Raw genomic sequence first — 17,256 nt, 5'->3', positions numbered from 1 at the left:
TCATATTTAATTTTAATCTTTTTATATTATTGTAAGGAGAAAAAAATAGGTTTCAGAGTAAAATCCCTCCGATATCAGCAAAAAAATTGGATTTTATCATGGGATTTTAAAACAGTATGTCAAAATAATAAAAGATACAAGACACAAGACCTAAATAATCATTTAAAACAGGTTTCTATTTTATTCCTGTGATCAAAGTTTCAGAACTTCATGATCCCTCAGAAATCATTACACTCAAAACTTTTTGGTTGAAGATTTACACATTTCAATCCCATTAATCTCATTAAATTGAATAATCCTTACATATTATTCCTTTTATGAATGAGTAAAAAAACTAGAGCTTAAAACATTTTGAATTTACCTTTACTCATTTAAATTCATAATATCATAATATGTTACGATTATTCAACTCAATCTGATGGATTTGGACTATCAATTGAATGCGTAAATCTTGCTAAAAGGCTTAAATTAAATATTTTTGGGGTGTAATATGCTGATTTGAAAGATTTCTGATTATCATCACGGTTGACAACAGTTGTTCATATTTCAGTGGAGACTGATGCATTGTGTTTCCAGGATTCTCTGATGGACGGAAAGATCAAAAGAACGCCATTCATTTGGAATAGAACTTTTTGCAACAATGTAAAACTCTTTCCTGTCACTTTTGAACAATTCAATGCATTTACACAAATCTCACCGACCCAAAACTGTTCAGCGGGACGGTAAAAGAAGCTCAGGGTGTGCTAGACATTTCTCTAGTTTAGTACAATGAGCCTTTCATATTCAGTGCAGACACACAATGCGGCATGAGCTGTGCTTTCCTGCCAGACGCAAACTCAAAAATGAACAGAGAGGAAGAATGAAAAGTGACAGAGAATCCTATCGCAGTGATGGGCGGCAGGAATCTTATCATGAGCAAATGAGAGCAACACTCCTGTTAGGAAGAGAGAGAGGATGGTTAAACCAGCCCTCGAGTCAAAAGATCCCAAACAAAAGTCTTGTTAATATTCATGGCAGCTTAAAAATCCCGAGGTGTATTAAACACCAAATGCTTTTTTAGTGTAATGGAAAGCTGGAGTTGGCTGGAAGCGTCTCTTAGGCCTGTGGTTTCAAAAGAAGGGAGGACGTATCGTGCATTTGCTTTGTATCCAGACAGCTTTGTTATGAATCGCTGCCCTGAGTGTGACGAATGACTGGAGAAGGGACTATCACAGCGAAGCAGGAAGTGAGGAACACTCCAAACTGAAGAGCGCCTGCCATGTAATTACGTGAAGGAAGGGTGTAAATAAAACCGGCTGGGCTGTGTAATTGATTTGCTTTGTTGCTAATGGCCTGAGGACACATCTCTGACCTGTGCGGGGCACGGCGGGGTGCTTGGATTTGATTTGTCAGGGTGTTGGAAAGCTCGACTTAATCACACGGCTTAATTAAAAACCGGCAGCGTGCGGGGTTGGACGGGCGACTCCCTCACCGCATGCAACCGGTCCAGACCACATCATTAAAGACAGAAAAAAACACACAGACTACAACCAGTGGCCATAATTAAGCATAAAATTGGGCTAATAACGGACGTGTCATGGGTGAGCATGCTATCGGATATTATTATAATAAGCCGGAGTTTGTAAAATAAGGGAGGTTGTGGAAAGAGTGTTATTTTAATGTACCAACGTTTCATTTGATATTTTTAGTTCGTTTTGTGCTTTTACTTACAACCCCAAATCAGAAAAAGTTGGGACAGTATGGAAAACACACACACACAAAAAAAAGACGTGATTTCTAAATTTACTTTGACTTGTATTTCATTGCAGACAATATGAACACAAAATATTTCATGAAAAAGAATTTGGAAAAAAATCCAAGTCAAGGCACTCAATAGGATGCAAAAGTAAAAAATATTTCATGTTTTGTCTGGTCAACTTCATGTCATTTGTAAATATGCATCCTTTCCTGTCATTCAGACCTGCAACACATTTCAAAAAAAGTTGGGACAGGAGCAATTTAGGGCTAGTAATGAGGTAAAATGGTTAAATAATGATGTGATTTGAAACAGGTGATGTCAACAGGTGATTGTAATTATGATTTGGTACAAAAGCAGCATCCAAGAAAGGTCTAATCCTTTAGGAGCAAAGATGGGCCGAGGATCACCAGTTTGCCAACAAATACGTGAGAAAATTATTGAAATGTTTAAAAACAATGTTCCTCAAAGAAAGATAGGAAGAGATTTGGATATTTCACATTCAACAGTGCATAACATAATTAAAATATTTAAGGAATCTGGAGGAATTTCAGTGCGTAAAGGACAAGGGCGCAAGCCTAAGCTGAACAACCGTGATCTCCGATCCCTCAGGCGGCACTGCATCAAGAATCGTCATTCATTGTCAAGTACCACAATACGTAGTTACATCCACAAATGCCAGTTAAAACTGCACTGTGCCAAAAGGAAGCCCTATGTTAACAGTGTCCAGAAGCGCCGTCGACTTCTCTGGGCTCGGAGGCATCTGGGATGGACCATCACACAGTGGAAACGTGTACTGTGGTCAGATGAAGCAGTATTTCAGGTATTTTTTGGGAGGAATGGACGCCGTGTGCTCCGGACCAAAGAAGAAAAGGATCATCCAGACTGTTACCAGCAACAAGTCCAAAAGCCAGGGTCTGTCATGGTATGGGGTTGTGTCAGTGCCCTTGGCAAAGGCAACTTGCACTTCTGTGAAGGCTCCATTAATGCTGAAAAGTACATAGAGATTTTGGAGCATAATATGCTGCCTTCAAGAAGACATTTTTTCCAGGGACGTCCATGCATATTTCAACAAGACAATGCAAAACCACATTCTGCACACATTCTGCAGTCCTGGCTGCGGAGGAAGAGGGTTCGGGTACTTGACTGGCCTGCCTCAGTCCCGACCTGTCTCCAATAGAGAATGTGGACAACGGAGACCTCGTACTGTTGCCCACCTTAAGACTTGTTTGCAGGAAGAATGGGACAAAATTACACCTGAAACACTTCATCACTTGGTGTCTTCAGTCCCTAAACGTCTTTTAAGTGTTGTGAAAAGGAATGGCAACATTACAAAGTGGTAAATGCTTTACTGTCCCAACTTTTTTTTGAAATGTGTTGCAGGTCTGAATGACAGGAAAGGGTGCATATTTACAAATGACATGAAGTTGACCAGACAAAACATGAAATATTGTGTGTTCATATTGTCTGCAGTGAAATACAAGTCAAAGTAAATTTAGAAATCACTTTTTTTTTTTTTTTTTTTTGCTTTTTCCATACTGTCCCAACTTTTTCTGATTTGGGGTTGTAGGTTAATAATTTTTGTTTATTGCCAAGGCAACATTTATAATGTTGAGTCTCTACTATCTGGAGACATGCATCCCTTTGGCATTTGTTTTACACAAAGTAACTTATTTACACGCCTGGATTTGGCCGACCCAAATTGAAAAGCTTCCCATACACACATACAGTGTCTCTAAATACACAATACACTGCTGCCATTACATAAAAAAGGTCATATTCATCCCTTCAGATCCATTTGTATAAATCTTGCATACAACATGATCCTGACAAAATTGTTCTTTCCAGTATTTTCCGCAATCTAGTGGAAATAACTCAAACTGTTGGGGTTATTACAGCTCAGACAACATATACTCACATGTTTATCACTTTTAGCAGTGGTTTATGAAACGTCAAAGGGTTTCCTGTAAAATGACACCAGTATTGTGTATTAAGAGACACTGTGTGTGTGTGTATGGGAAGCTTTTCAGTTTGGGTCGGCCAAATCCAGGCGGAAATTCCCTAAAATGGTCCCAGAGCATAACTACTCAAACACTGGGTTGTTATGTCTGACCCAGGATCTGAGTTACACCAAAACTACTCAAACACTGGGTTGTTATGTCTGACCCAGGATCTGTGTAACACAAAAACTACTCAAACACTGGGTTGTTACGTCTGACCCAGGATCTGTGTAACACATAAATTACTCAAACACTGGGTTGTTACGTCTGACCCAGGATCTGAGTTACACAAAAACTACTCGAACACTGGGTTATGTCATGTCTGACCCAGGATCTGTGTAAAACAAAAACTACCCAAACACTGGGTTATTACGTCTGACCCAGGATCTGAGTAACACAAAAAATACTCGAACACTGGGTTGTTATGTCTGACCCAGGATCTGAGTAACACAAAAAATACTCGAACACTGGGTTATGTCATGTCTGACCCAGGATCTGTGTAAAACAAAAACTACTCGAACACTGGGTTATGTCATGTCTGACCCAGGATCTGAGTAACACAAAAAATACTCGAACACTGGGTTGTTACGTCTGACCCAGGATCTGAGTAACACAAAAAATACTCGAACACTGGGTTGTTATGTCTGACCAAGGATCTATGTAACACAAAAACTACTCGAACACTGGGTTGTTACGTCTGACCCAGGATCTGTGTAACACAAAAACTACTCGAACACTGGGTTGTTACGTCTGACCCAGGATCTGTGTAACACATAAACTACTCAAACACTGGGTTGTTACGTCTGACCCAGGATCTGTGTAACACAAAAACTACTCAAACACTGGGTTGTTACGTCTGACCCAGGATCTGTGTAACACAAAAACTACTCAAACACTGGGTTGTTACGTCTGACCCAGGATCTGTGTAACACAAAAACTACTCAAAGACTGGTTTGTTACGTCTGACCCAGGATCTGTGTAACACAAAAACTACTCAAACACTGGGTTGTTACGTCTGACCCAGGATCTGTGTAGCACAAAAACTACTCAAACACTGGGTTGTTACGTCTGACCCAGGATCTGCGTAACACAAAATCTACCCAAACACTGGGTTGTTATGTCTGACCCAGGATCTGTGTAGCACAAAAACTACTCAAACACTGGGTTGTTATGTCTGACCCAGGATCTGTGTAACACATAAACAACTCAAACACTGGGTTGTTATGTCTGACCCAGGATCTGAGTAACACAAAAACTACTCGAACACTGGGTTGTTACGTCTGACCCAGGATCTGAGTAACACAAAAACTACTCAAACACTGGGTTGTTACGTCTGACCCAGGATCTGAGTAACACAAAAACTACTCAAACACTGGGTTGTTACGTCTGACCCAGGATCTGAGTAACACAAAAACTACTCAAACACTGGGTTGTTATGTCTGACCCAGGATCTGAGTAACGCAATAACTACTCGAACACTGGGTTGTTACGTCTGACCCAGGATCTGTGTAACACAAAAACTACTCAAACACTGGGTTGTTACGTCTGACCCAGGATCTGTGTAACACAAAAACTACTCGAACACTGGGTTGTTACGTCTGACCCAGGATCTGAGTAACACAAAAAATACTCGAACACTGGGTTGTTATGTCTGACCAAGGATCTATGTAACACAAAAACTACTCGAACACTGGGTTGTTACGTCTGACCCAGGATCTGTGTAACACAAAAACTACTCGAACACTGGGTTGTTACGTCTGACCCAGGATCTGAGTAACACAAAAACTACTCGAACACTGGGTTGTGTCATGTCTGACCCAGGATCTGTGTAAAACAAAAACTACCCAAACACTGGGTTATTACGTCTGACCCAGGATCTGAGTAACACAAAAACTACTCGAACACTGGGTTGTTACGTCTGACCCAGGATCTGAGTAACACAAAAAATACTCGAACACTGGGTTGTTATGTCTGACCAAGGATCTATGTAACACAAAAACTACTCGAACACTGGGTTGTTACGTCTGACCCAGGATCTGTGTAACACAAAAACTACTCGAACACTGGGTTGTTACGTCTGACCCAGGATCTGAGTAACACAAAAACTACTCGAACACTGGGTTGTGTCATGTCTGACCCAGGATCTGTGTAACACAAAAACTACTCAAACTCTGGGTTGTTACGTCTGACCCAGGATCTGAGTAACACAAAAACTACTCGAACACTGGGTTGTTACGTCTGACCCAGGATCTGTGTAACACAAAAACTACTCGAACACTGGGTTGTTACGTCTGACCCAGGATCTGTGTAACACAAAAACTACTCGAACACTGGGTTGTTACGTCTGACCAAGGATCTATGTAACACAAAAACTACTCGAACACTGGGTTGTTACGTCTGACCCAGGATCTGTGTAACACAAAAACTACTCGAACACTGGGTTGTTACGTCTGACCCAGGATCTGAGTAACACAAAAACTACTCGAACACTGGGTTATGTCATGTCTGACCCAGGATCTGAGTAACACAAAAAATACTCGAACACTGGGTTGTTATGTCTGACCAAGGATCTGAGTAACACAAAAACTACTCGAACACTGGGTTGTGTCATGTCTGACCCAGGATCTGTGTAACACAAAAACTACTCAAACTCTGGGTTGTTACGTCTGACCCAGGATCTGAGTAACACAAAAACTACTCGAACACTGGGTTGTTACGTCTGACCCAGGATCTGTGTAACACAAAAACTACTCGAACACTGGGTTGTTACGTCTGACCCAGGATCTGTGTAACACATAAACTACTCAAACACTGGGTTGTTACGTCTGACCCAGGATCTGTGTAACACAAAAACTACTCAAACACTGGGTTGTTACGTCTGACCCAGGATCTGTGTAACACAAAAACTACTCAAACACTGGGTTGTTACGTCTGACCCAGGATCTGTGTAACACAAAAACTACTCAAAGACTGGTTTGTTACGTCTGACCCAGGATCTGTGTAACACAAAAACTACTCAAACACTGGGTTGTTACGTCTGACCCAGGATCTGTGTAGCACAAAAACTACTCAAACACTGGGTTGTTACGTCTGACCCAGGATCTGCGTAACACAAAATCTACCCAAACACTGGGTTGTTATGTCTGACCCAGGATCTGTGTAGCACAAAAACTACTCAAACACTGGGTTGTTATGTCTGACCCAGGATCTGTGTAACACATAAACAACTCAAACACTGGGTTGTTATGTCTGACCCAGGATCTGAGTAACACAAAAACTACTCGAACACTGGGTTGTTACGTCTGACCCAGGATCTGAGTAACACAAAAACTACTCAAACACTGGGTTGTTACGTCTGACCCAGGATCTGAGTAACACAAAAACTACTCAAACACTGGGTTGTTACGTCTGACCCAGGATCTGAGTAACACAAAAACTACTCAAACACTGGGTTGTTATGTCTGACCCAGGATCTGAGTAACGCAATAACTACTCGAACACTGGGTTGTTACGTCTGACCCAGGATCTGTGTAACACAAAAACTACTCAAACACTGGGTTGTTACGTCTGACCCAGGATCTGTGTAACACAAAAACTACTCGAACACTGGGTTGTTACGTCTGACCCAGGATCTGACTAAAACAAAAACTACCCAAACACTGGGTTGTTACGTCTGACCCCGGATCTGACTAAAACAAAAACTACTCAAACACTGGGTTGTTACGTCTGACCCAGGATCTGTGTAACACAAAAACTACTCAAACACTGGGTTTTTACGTCTGACCCAGGATCTGTGTAACACAAAAACTACCCAAACACTGGGTTGTTACGTCTGACCCAGGATCTGTGTAACACAAAAACTACCCAAACACTGGGTTGTTACGTCTGACCCAGGATCTGTGTAACACAAAAACTACCCAAACACTGGGTTGTTACGTCTGACCCAGGATCTGTGTAACACAAAAACTACCCAAACACTGGGTTGTTACGTCTGACCCAGGATCTGACTAACACAAAACTACCCAAACACTGGGTTGTTACGTCTGGCCCAGGATCTGACTAACACAAAACTACCCAAACACTGGGTTGTTACGTCTGACCCAGGATCTGACTAACACAAAAACTACTCAAACACTGGGTTGTCACGTCTGACCCAGGACCTGAGTAACACAAAACTACCCAAACACTGGGTTGTTACGTCTGACCCAGGATCTGACTAACACAAAAACTACTCAAACACTGGGTTGTCACGTCTGACCCAGGATCTGTGTAACACAAAAACTACCCAAACACTGGGTTGTTACGTCTGACCCAGGATCTGACTAACACAAAAACTACTCAAACACTGGGTTGTCACGTCTGACCCAGGATCTGTGTAACACAAAAACTACCCAAACACTGGGTTGTCACGTCTGACCCAGGACCTGAGTAACACAAAACTACCCAAACACTGGGTTGTCACGTCTGACCCAGGATCTGTGTAACACAAAACTACCCAAACACTGGGTTGTCACGTCTGACCCAGGATCAGTGTAACACAAAAACTACTCAAACACTGGGTTGTTACGTCTGACCCAGGATCTATGTAACACAAAAACTACTCAAACACTGGGTTGTCACGTCTGACCCAGGACCTGAGTAACACAAAACTACTCAAACACTGGGTTGTCACGTCTGACCCAGGATCTGTGTAACACAAAAACTACCCAAACACTGGGTTGTTACGTCTGACCCAGGATCTGAGTAACACAAAAACTACTCAAACACTGGGTTGTCACGTCTGACCCAGGATCTGTGTAACACAAAAACTACCCAAACACTGGGTTGTCACGTCTGACCCAGGATCTGTGTAACACAAAAACTACTCAAACACTGGGTTGTTACGTCTGACCCAGGATCTGAGTAACACAAAAAATACTCAAACACTGGGTTGTTACGTCTGACCCAGGATCTGTGTAACACAAAATCTACTCAAACACTGGGTTGTTACGTCTGACCCAGGACCTGAGTAACACAAAAACTACCCAAACACTGGGTTGTTACGTCTGACCCAGGATCTGACTAAAACAAAATCTACTCAAACACTGGGTTGTTACGTCTGACCCAGGATCTGTGTAACACAAAATCTACTCAAACACTGGGTTGTTACGTCTGACCCAGGACCTGAGTAACACAAAAACTACCCAAACACTGGGTTGTTACATCTGACCCAGGATCTGAGTAACACAAAAACTACCCAAACACTGGGTTGTTACGTCTGACCCAGGATCTGACTAAAACAAAATCTACTCAAACACTGGGTTGTTACGTCTGACCCAGGACCTGAGTAACACAAAAACTACCCAAACACTGGGTTGTTACATCTGACCCAGGATCTGGGTAACACAAAAACTACTCAAACACTGGGTTGTTACGTCTGACCCAGGATCTGGGTAACACAAAAACTACTCAAACACTGGGTTGTTACGTCTGACCCAGGATCTGACTAACACAAAAACTACTCAAACACTGGGTTGTTACGTCTGACCCAGGATCTGGGTAACACAAAAACTACTCAAACACTGGGTTGTTACGTCTGACCCAGGATCTGTGTAACACAAAAACTTCTCAAACACTGAAAAAATGGCTCGACCCAGGATTTTGGTTGGAAAAAACAACCCACGATTTTTTAGTCACATGTCAACAAAACCTTATTTGATTTAAATCCCGATAAATGCAGTGTTTCCATGATCTGCTTCCAGGGTTCGTTTGCATAACACAGGTGCATGGCATTGGAAGCAAGCAAATTTACACACAGGAAATTGTAAGAGATACAGCAGGAGACATAAATCGCAAAGACATCCAAGATCTTTGTGCGGCACGCAATGTGCAAACAGAGGATATTGAATTAAGACTCTGAGCACGGAGGCCGTTTTCATACATCAAACTGTAAATAACACACCATTACTTCCGTTATGACCAGCACCAAAGCTGTGTTTTCAAACCATACAGTGTGTTTTTTCTCATACGCTGCACAGTCTGAAATATATAAAGCAGTAAATCATTATTGTGTTTGACTTCACAGCCTCAGATCTGTACACTCTCTTCTCTAGACCAACTCAATGCATTTAAAGCGGAGATTAGCTTCAAAATGGCTAGTTCACACAGTCAGCATTTGAGAGTGATGAGCAAATTTATTACCAAGTCTGTCAAAAAATAATGTGCAAAAATTGTACGTTTAGGGGGTACAACAACATGACATGAGGCTGTGCCATTAACTGTGCACCTTATCAACCCATGAAAGGAGCTTTTAGTACTTTAGCCTTAAGGTACTACTATGAACTTTTACGAGTTAATAAGGTACACAGTTGTCCTTTAATGGCACTCAGTGACAAGCTGCACATTTCTGCACACTTTTCTCAGTGTTTAGTTCTTAAATGGTCCTGTACATTTAATAGCAGATAAGAGCATCTGTAAAAATATTAACCGCAAAAGATTATGCATGTTTATGTTAATGATGTGAATTGGATAGATGGACGGATGATAGAAAGATAAATAGATAGAACGATGGATGGATAGAATGATAGATGGATGGATTAATGGATGGATAAAACGATAGATGGATGGATGGATGGATGGATAGAACGATAGATGATGGATATAATGATGGATAAAACAACAATGATAAAAAGATAGATAGATGGATAGATGGATGGATTAATGGATGGATTAAACGATAGACGGATGGATGGATAGAACGATAAATGATGGATATAATGATGGATAAAACAACAGAATGATAGAACGATAGATAGACAGAATGATGGATGGATAGAACGATAGATGATGGATATAATGATGGATAAAACAACAGAATGATAGAACGATAGATATATAGAACAATGGACGGATGGATGATAGAACGATAGATAGATAGAACAATGGATGGACGGATGATAGAACGATAGATAGATAGAATGATGGATGGATAGAACGAAATATGATGGATATAATGATGGATAAAACAATAGAATGATAGAACAATAGATAGATAGAACGATGGACGGACGGACGGATGATAGATAGATAGATAGATAGATAGATAGATAGATAGATAGATAGATAGATAGATAGATAGATAGATAGATAGATAGATAGATAGATAGATAGATAGATAGATAGATAGATAGATAGATAGATAGATAGATAGATAGATAGATAGATGGATAGAATGATGGATGGATAGAACGAAATATGATGGATATAATGATGGATAAAACAACAAAATGATAGAACGATAGATAGATAGAACGATGGACGGACGGACGGACGGATGATAGATAGATAGATAGATAGATAGATAGATAGATAGATAGATAGATAGATAGATAGATAGATAGATAGATAGATAGATAGATAGATAGATAGATATAATGATGGACGGATAGAACGAAATATGATGGATATAATGATGGATAAAACAACAGAATGATAGAACAATAGATTGATAGAACGACGGACGGATGGATGATAGAACAATAGATAGATAGAACAATGGATGGATAGAATGATAGATGGATGGATGGATAGAATGATAGATGGATGGATGGATGGATGGATGGGTGGGTTGACAGAGAGATAGATAGAAGGATAGATAGATGAATAGATGGAAAGATGGATGGACAGATAGAATGATAGATGGATGGATGGATAGATAGAATGATGGATGGATAGAATGAAATATGATGGATATAATGATGGATAAAACAACAGAATGATAGAACGATAGAAAGATAGAACGATGGACGGACGGATGATATAACGATAGATAGATAGAACAATGGATGGATAGAATGATGGACGGACCGTCGGATGATAGAACGATAGATAGATAGATAGATAGATAGATAGATAGATAGATAGATAGATAGATAGATAGATAGATAGAACGATGGATAAAACAACAGAATGATAGAGCGATAGAGCGATAGAATGATAGATAGATAGATAGATAGATAGATAGATAGATAGATAGATAGATAGATAGATAGATAGATAGATAGATAGATAGATAGATAGATAGATAGATAGATAGATAGATAGATAGATAGATAGATAGATAGATAGATAGATAGATAGATGAATAGATGGATGGATGGATGGATGGATGGATGGACGGATGGACGGATAGAAAGATAAATAGATAGAACAATGGATGGAAAGAATGATGGACGGACGGACAGATGATAGAACGATGGATGGATAGAGGAATAGATGGATGGATAAAACGATAGATGGATGGATAGATGGATAGAACGATAGATAATGGATATAATGATGGATAAAACAACAGAATGATAGAACAATGGATGGATAGAATGATGGACGGACCGTCGGATGATAGATAGATAGATAGATAGATAGATAGATAGATAGATAGATAGATAGATAGATAGATAGATAGATAGATAGATAGATAGATAGATAGATAGATAGATAGATAGATAGATAGATAGATAGATAGATAGAATGATGGATAAAACAACAGAATGATAGAACAATGGATGGATAGAATGATGGACGGACCGTCGGATGATAGATAGATAGAACGAACGTTAGAACAAATGTTAGAACGATGGATGGAAAACAAGACCAAAATCTTGTGTTTGCAGTGTAAGCTGAAGTGGCTGCTGATCTAAACACTACAGCACACGAGCTCAGAAACTGTCCGAACAACTGGGCTGATCTACTGCCCGTGACTGGGGCGGGACAACCAGCCATCAATCACAGGTTTATTAGAGCACCATTGGCTAAAGGAGGCACCATCTGTGCTCCTCCATCTGGCCTCTGTCAGAACAGGTGATGCAGCATCGCTCCTTCTGCTCTCAGCCAAACGCAACATCTAACGCTAACAGGCCATAAAATATGAGCTTCTCTTGCCATGCTGAGCCCACGCTCACTGTGGACAGATCACTCAGAAACATCTGAGGTGGAGAGAGGAAGCACACACACACACACACACACACACACACACACGGCCGGCTGAGACCTGTTCTGCCTTATCACGACCAGAGGGAGGTGAGCAATTAAGATGGGTAATTACATAAGGGGATGACAACAAGATGGAGTGAGAGGGAGAATGAAGGGAGTGTGCACTGCATGAAAATGTCTTCATCAGTGGTTTTGTAAAGCTTTTGCTGAAGACGAGAACAAACTGGACTAAGAACATTACATTTATTGCAGATGTTTACTTTGAAAGGTCTTGGTCTCTTAGTTTTGATACTCCGGTGAATTGTTCTTGTTTTAAGGATGTTTGGATATTATTAGCTAAACGACACAGATACATCTTTACAACACAGGCTAGATACTGTCATAGAACGATAGATGATTGATTTACAATACCATTTATATATAGAACGATAGGATGATGGATGGATGGATGGATGGATGGATGGATGGATGGATGGATAGATAGATAGAGAGATGGATGAACGGACAGACTGATGGAGCGAACGAACAATGGATGGATGGATAGAAGGACGGATGAACAGACAAATAGACAGATAGAGTGAACGATGGATGGATGGATGGATGGATGGATGGATGGATAGATGGATAGATGGATAGATGGATAGATAGATAGATAGATAGATAGATAGATAGATGAACGGACAGACTGATGGAGCGAACAAACATTGGATGGATGGATAGAAGGACGGATGAACAGACAAATAGACAGATAGAATGAACAAATGATGGATGGATGGATGGATAGATAGAAGGACAGATGAATGGATAGACAGAGCAAACAAATGATGAATGGATGGAACAAGCAAACGAACGATAGACAGTTGGATAGATAGATGGATGGAAGGATGGAGATGGAAGGATGGATGGATAGAAGGACGAATGACCAGACAGACAGACAGATAGAACGAGCAAATGAATGGATGGATAGATGGATGGAGATGGAAGGATGGATGGATAGATAGAAAGACGGATGATCAGACAGACAGATAGAAAGACAGAACGAACGAACGATGGATGGATGGATGGATGGTCAGATGAATGGATAGACAGACAGAGTGAACAAAGGATGAATGGGTGGTTGGATGGAACAAGCAAACGAACGACAAACAGTTGGATAGATAGATGGATGGATAGATAGATAGATGATGGATGGAAGGATGGAGATGGAAGTATGGATGGATAGAAGGACGAATGACCAGACAGACAGATAGAATGAGCGATCAAACAAACGACAGACTGTCTGATGGATGGACGGATGAATGGATAGATAGAAGGATGGATGAACGGACCGACAGATAGAAAGATAGAGCGAACGAATGATGGATGGATGGAACAAACAAACGAATGACAGACAGTCAAGATGGATGGATAGATAGATGGAAGGATGGATGGATAGATAGATAGAAAGATAGAGCGAACGAACGATGAATGGATAGAGATAGATAGAACGAAAGAATGATAGAACGATAGATAGATAGAACGATAGATAGAACGATAGATGGATGGATGGATGGATGGATGGATGGATGGATGGATGGATGGATGGATGGATGGATGGATGGATGGATGGATGGATGGATGGATGGATGGATGGATAGATAGATAGATAGATAGATAGATAGATAGATAGATAGATAGATGGATGGATGGATGGATGGATGGATGGATGGATGGATGGAGGGATGGAGATGGAGGGATTAATGGATAGACAGATAGAGCGAACGGATGATGGATGAATAGATAGATGGTCAGATGAATGGATAGACAGATAGAGTGAACAAACGATGAATGGATGGATGGAGATGGAGGGATTAATGGATAGACAGATAGAGCGAACGGATGATGGATGAATAGATAGATGGACAGATGACTGGAAAGACAGATAGAGCGAACAAACGATGAATGGATGGATGGAGATGGAGGGATTAATGGATAGAAGGACGGATGACCAGACAGATAGACAAATCGAGCAAACGAATGATGGATGGATGGATGGATAGATAGAAGGACAGAAGAACGGATAGACAGATAGAGCGATCAAACAATAGATTGATGGATAGACAGATAGAGCGAACAAACAATAGATGGATGGATGGATGGATAGACAGATAGAGCAAACAAACAATAGATGGATGGATAGACAGATAGAGCGAACAAACAATAGATGGATGGATGAAAACATGGAAAATGGCTACTAATAATGGATGTTGTTTTTCACAGCGGTCAGTCAGTCGGTCAGTACGGGTCTGGACATGAGACCTCCTCATCCTTCTCTTCCTCCTCATCCTCCTCCTCATCCTCCTCTTCCTCCTCATCATCCTCCTCTTCCTCCTCATCCTTCTCTTCCTCCTCATCCTCCTCCTCATCCTCCTCTTCCTCCTCATCATCCTCCTCTTCCTCCTCCTCTTCCTCCTCATCCTCCTCTTCCTCCTCATCCTCCTCTTCCTCCTCATCATCCTCCTCCTCCTCATCCTCCTCTTCCTCCTCATCATCATCCTCCTCCTCCTCCTCATCCTCCTCATCCTCCTCTTCCTCCTCATCATCCTCATCCTCCTCTTCCTCCTCATCATCCTCCTCTTCCTCATCCTCCTCCTACTCCGCCTCTTCCTCTTCCTCCTCATCCTACCTCCACCTCCTCCTCCTCCTCATCATCCTCCTCCTCCTCCTCCTCCTCCTCCACCTCATCCTCCTCCTCCTCCTCCTCCACCTCATCCTCCTCCTCCTCCTCCTCCACCTCATCCTCCTCCTCCTCCTCCTCCTCCTCCTCCTCCTCCTCCTCATCCTACCTCCACCTCATCCTCCTCCTCCTCCTCCTCCTCCTCCTCCTCCTCATCCTACCTCCACCTCCTCCACCTCCTCCTCCTCCTCCTACCTCCACCTCATCCTCCTCCTCGTCCTCATCCTCCTCCTCCGCCTCCTCCTCCTACCTCCACCTCATCCTCGTCCTCATCCTCCTCCTCCGCCTCCTCCTCCTACCTCCACCTCATCCTCCTCCACCTCATCATCCTCCTCCTCATCATCCTCCTCCTCCTCCTCCTCCTCCTCCTCCACCTCATCATCCTCCTCCTCCTCCTCCTCCTCCTCCTCCACCTCATCCTCCTCCTCCTCCTCCTCCTCCTCATCCTACCTCCACCTCATCCTCCTCCTCCTCCTCCTCCTCCTCCTCCTCCTCCTCCTCCTCCTCCTCCTCATCCTACCTCCACCTCCACCTCCTCCACCTCCTCCTCCTCCTCCTACCTCCACCTCATCCTCCTCCTCGTCCTCATCCTCCTCCTCCGCCTCCTCCTCCTCCTCCTCATCCTACCTCCACCTCCTCCTCCTCCTCATCCTACCTCCTCCTCCTCCTCCTCCTCCTACCTCCACCTCCTCCACCTCCTCTCCTCCTCCTCCTCCTACCTCCACCTCCTCCACCTCCTCCTCCTCCTCCTACCTCCACCTCATCCTCCTCCCCCTAAGCCTCCTCCTCCTCATCCTACCTCCACCTCCTCCTCCTCCTCATCCTACCTCCACCTTCTCCTCTTCCTCCTCATCCTCCTCCTACCTCCACCTCCTCATCCTACCTCCACCTCATCCTCCTCATCCTACCTCCACCTCATCCTCCTCCTCCTCCTTCTCATCCTACCTCCACCTCCTCATCCTACCTCCACCTCATCCTCTTCCTCCTCATCCTACCTCCACCTCATCCTCCTCCTCCTCCTCCTACCTCCACCTCCTCCTCTTCCTCCTCCTCATCCTCCTCCTACCTCCACCTCCTCATCCTACCTCCACCTCCTCCTCCTCCTCATCATCTTCCTCCTCCTCATCATCTTCCTCCTCCTCATCCTCCTCCTCCTCATCATCTTCCTCCTCCTCATCCTCCTCCTCCTCCTCCTCCTCTTCCTCCCCCTCCTCCTCCTCCTCTTCCTCCCCCTCCTCCTCCTCCTCCCCATCCTCCTCCTCCTCATCATCTTCCTCCTCCTCATCATCTTCCTCCTCCTCCTCTTCCTCCCCCTCCTCCTCCTCCTCCCCATCCTCCTCCGCCTCCTCCTCATCATCTTCCTCCTCCTCCTCCTCCTCCTCATATGCGGAGTCATCTCTTCATACAGTGGATGAATGTTTGTAGACAATAATCGGGTCATGGCGCTCGCCCAGAGAGGAGGAAAGGGACATTTTGGCAGGCAATTAAATGTGTAATGGCACCAATTATAGTTAATGATGGATTGTTGATTCTTTGGGGAAGGCATGGATGATGGGATGTGTGTGTCTGCACAGCGGGGAGAGTGTGTTCAATAGTCCGGTGAAAGGCTACAATCAGACTCGATGAAACACAAGAGGTGGAGCACCTGTGCTGACGGAGGGAAACAATCAGCTCTGCTTGTTCAGACTCTGCGGATCTCTGGGGGCAGAATTAAGGCCATTTATCCAGCTCAGCTCAAACATGTTTCTGTGGCTTCCACAGGTCAGCGCTTCACACCAGAGGATGAATATGATGAGGGGAATGACTGAAGAACACCTGACTCTACAGCGCCTCCT

General features: G+C 42.9%; 2 protein-coding genes and 1 pseudogene across 6 annotated transcripts in view; 1 reads left to right on the top strand and 2 right to left on the bottom strand.

Annotated features, from left to right (window-relative positions):
- vps28 (VPS28 subunit of ESCRT-I) overlaps positions 1 to 17,256 on the top strand; it is a 968,134-nt gene that overhangs the window by 769,908 nt on the left and 180,970 nt on the right. The gene's annotated exons all lie outside the window — the stretch shown is intronic.
- samd12 (sterile alpha motif domain containing 12) overlaps positions 1 to 17,256 on the bottom strand; it is a 191,800-nt gene that overhangs the window by 66,419 nt on the left and 108,125 nt on the right. The window lies entirely within an intron of this gene.
- Positions 15,362 to 16,893, bottom strand: LOC307134180 (annotated as a pseudogene). The gene is made up of 4 exons: positions 16,828 to 16,893; positions 15,811 to 15,937; positions 15,623 to 15,667; positions 15,362 to 15,526 (listed from the first exon to the last, which is right to left on the bottom strand). The product of its transcript is annotated as an uncharacterized misc_RNA (transcript).

Source organism: Gobio gobio (assembly GCF_949357685.1).
Source record: "Gobio gobio genome assembly, chromosome: 11".
NCBI classification, from domain to species: Eukaryota; Metazoa; Chordata; class Actinopteri; order Cypriniformes; family Gobionidae; genus Gobio; species Gobio gobio.
This window is presented reverse-complemented; position numbering and strand designations above follow the sequence as displayed.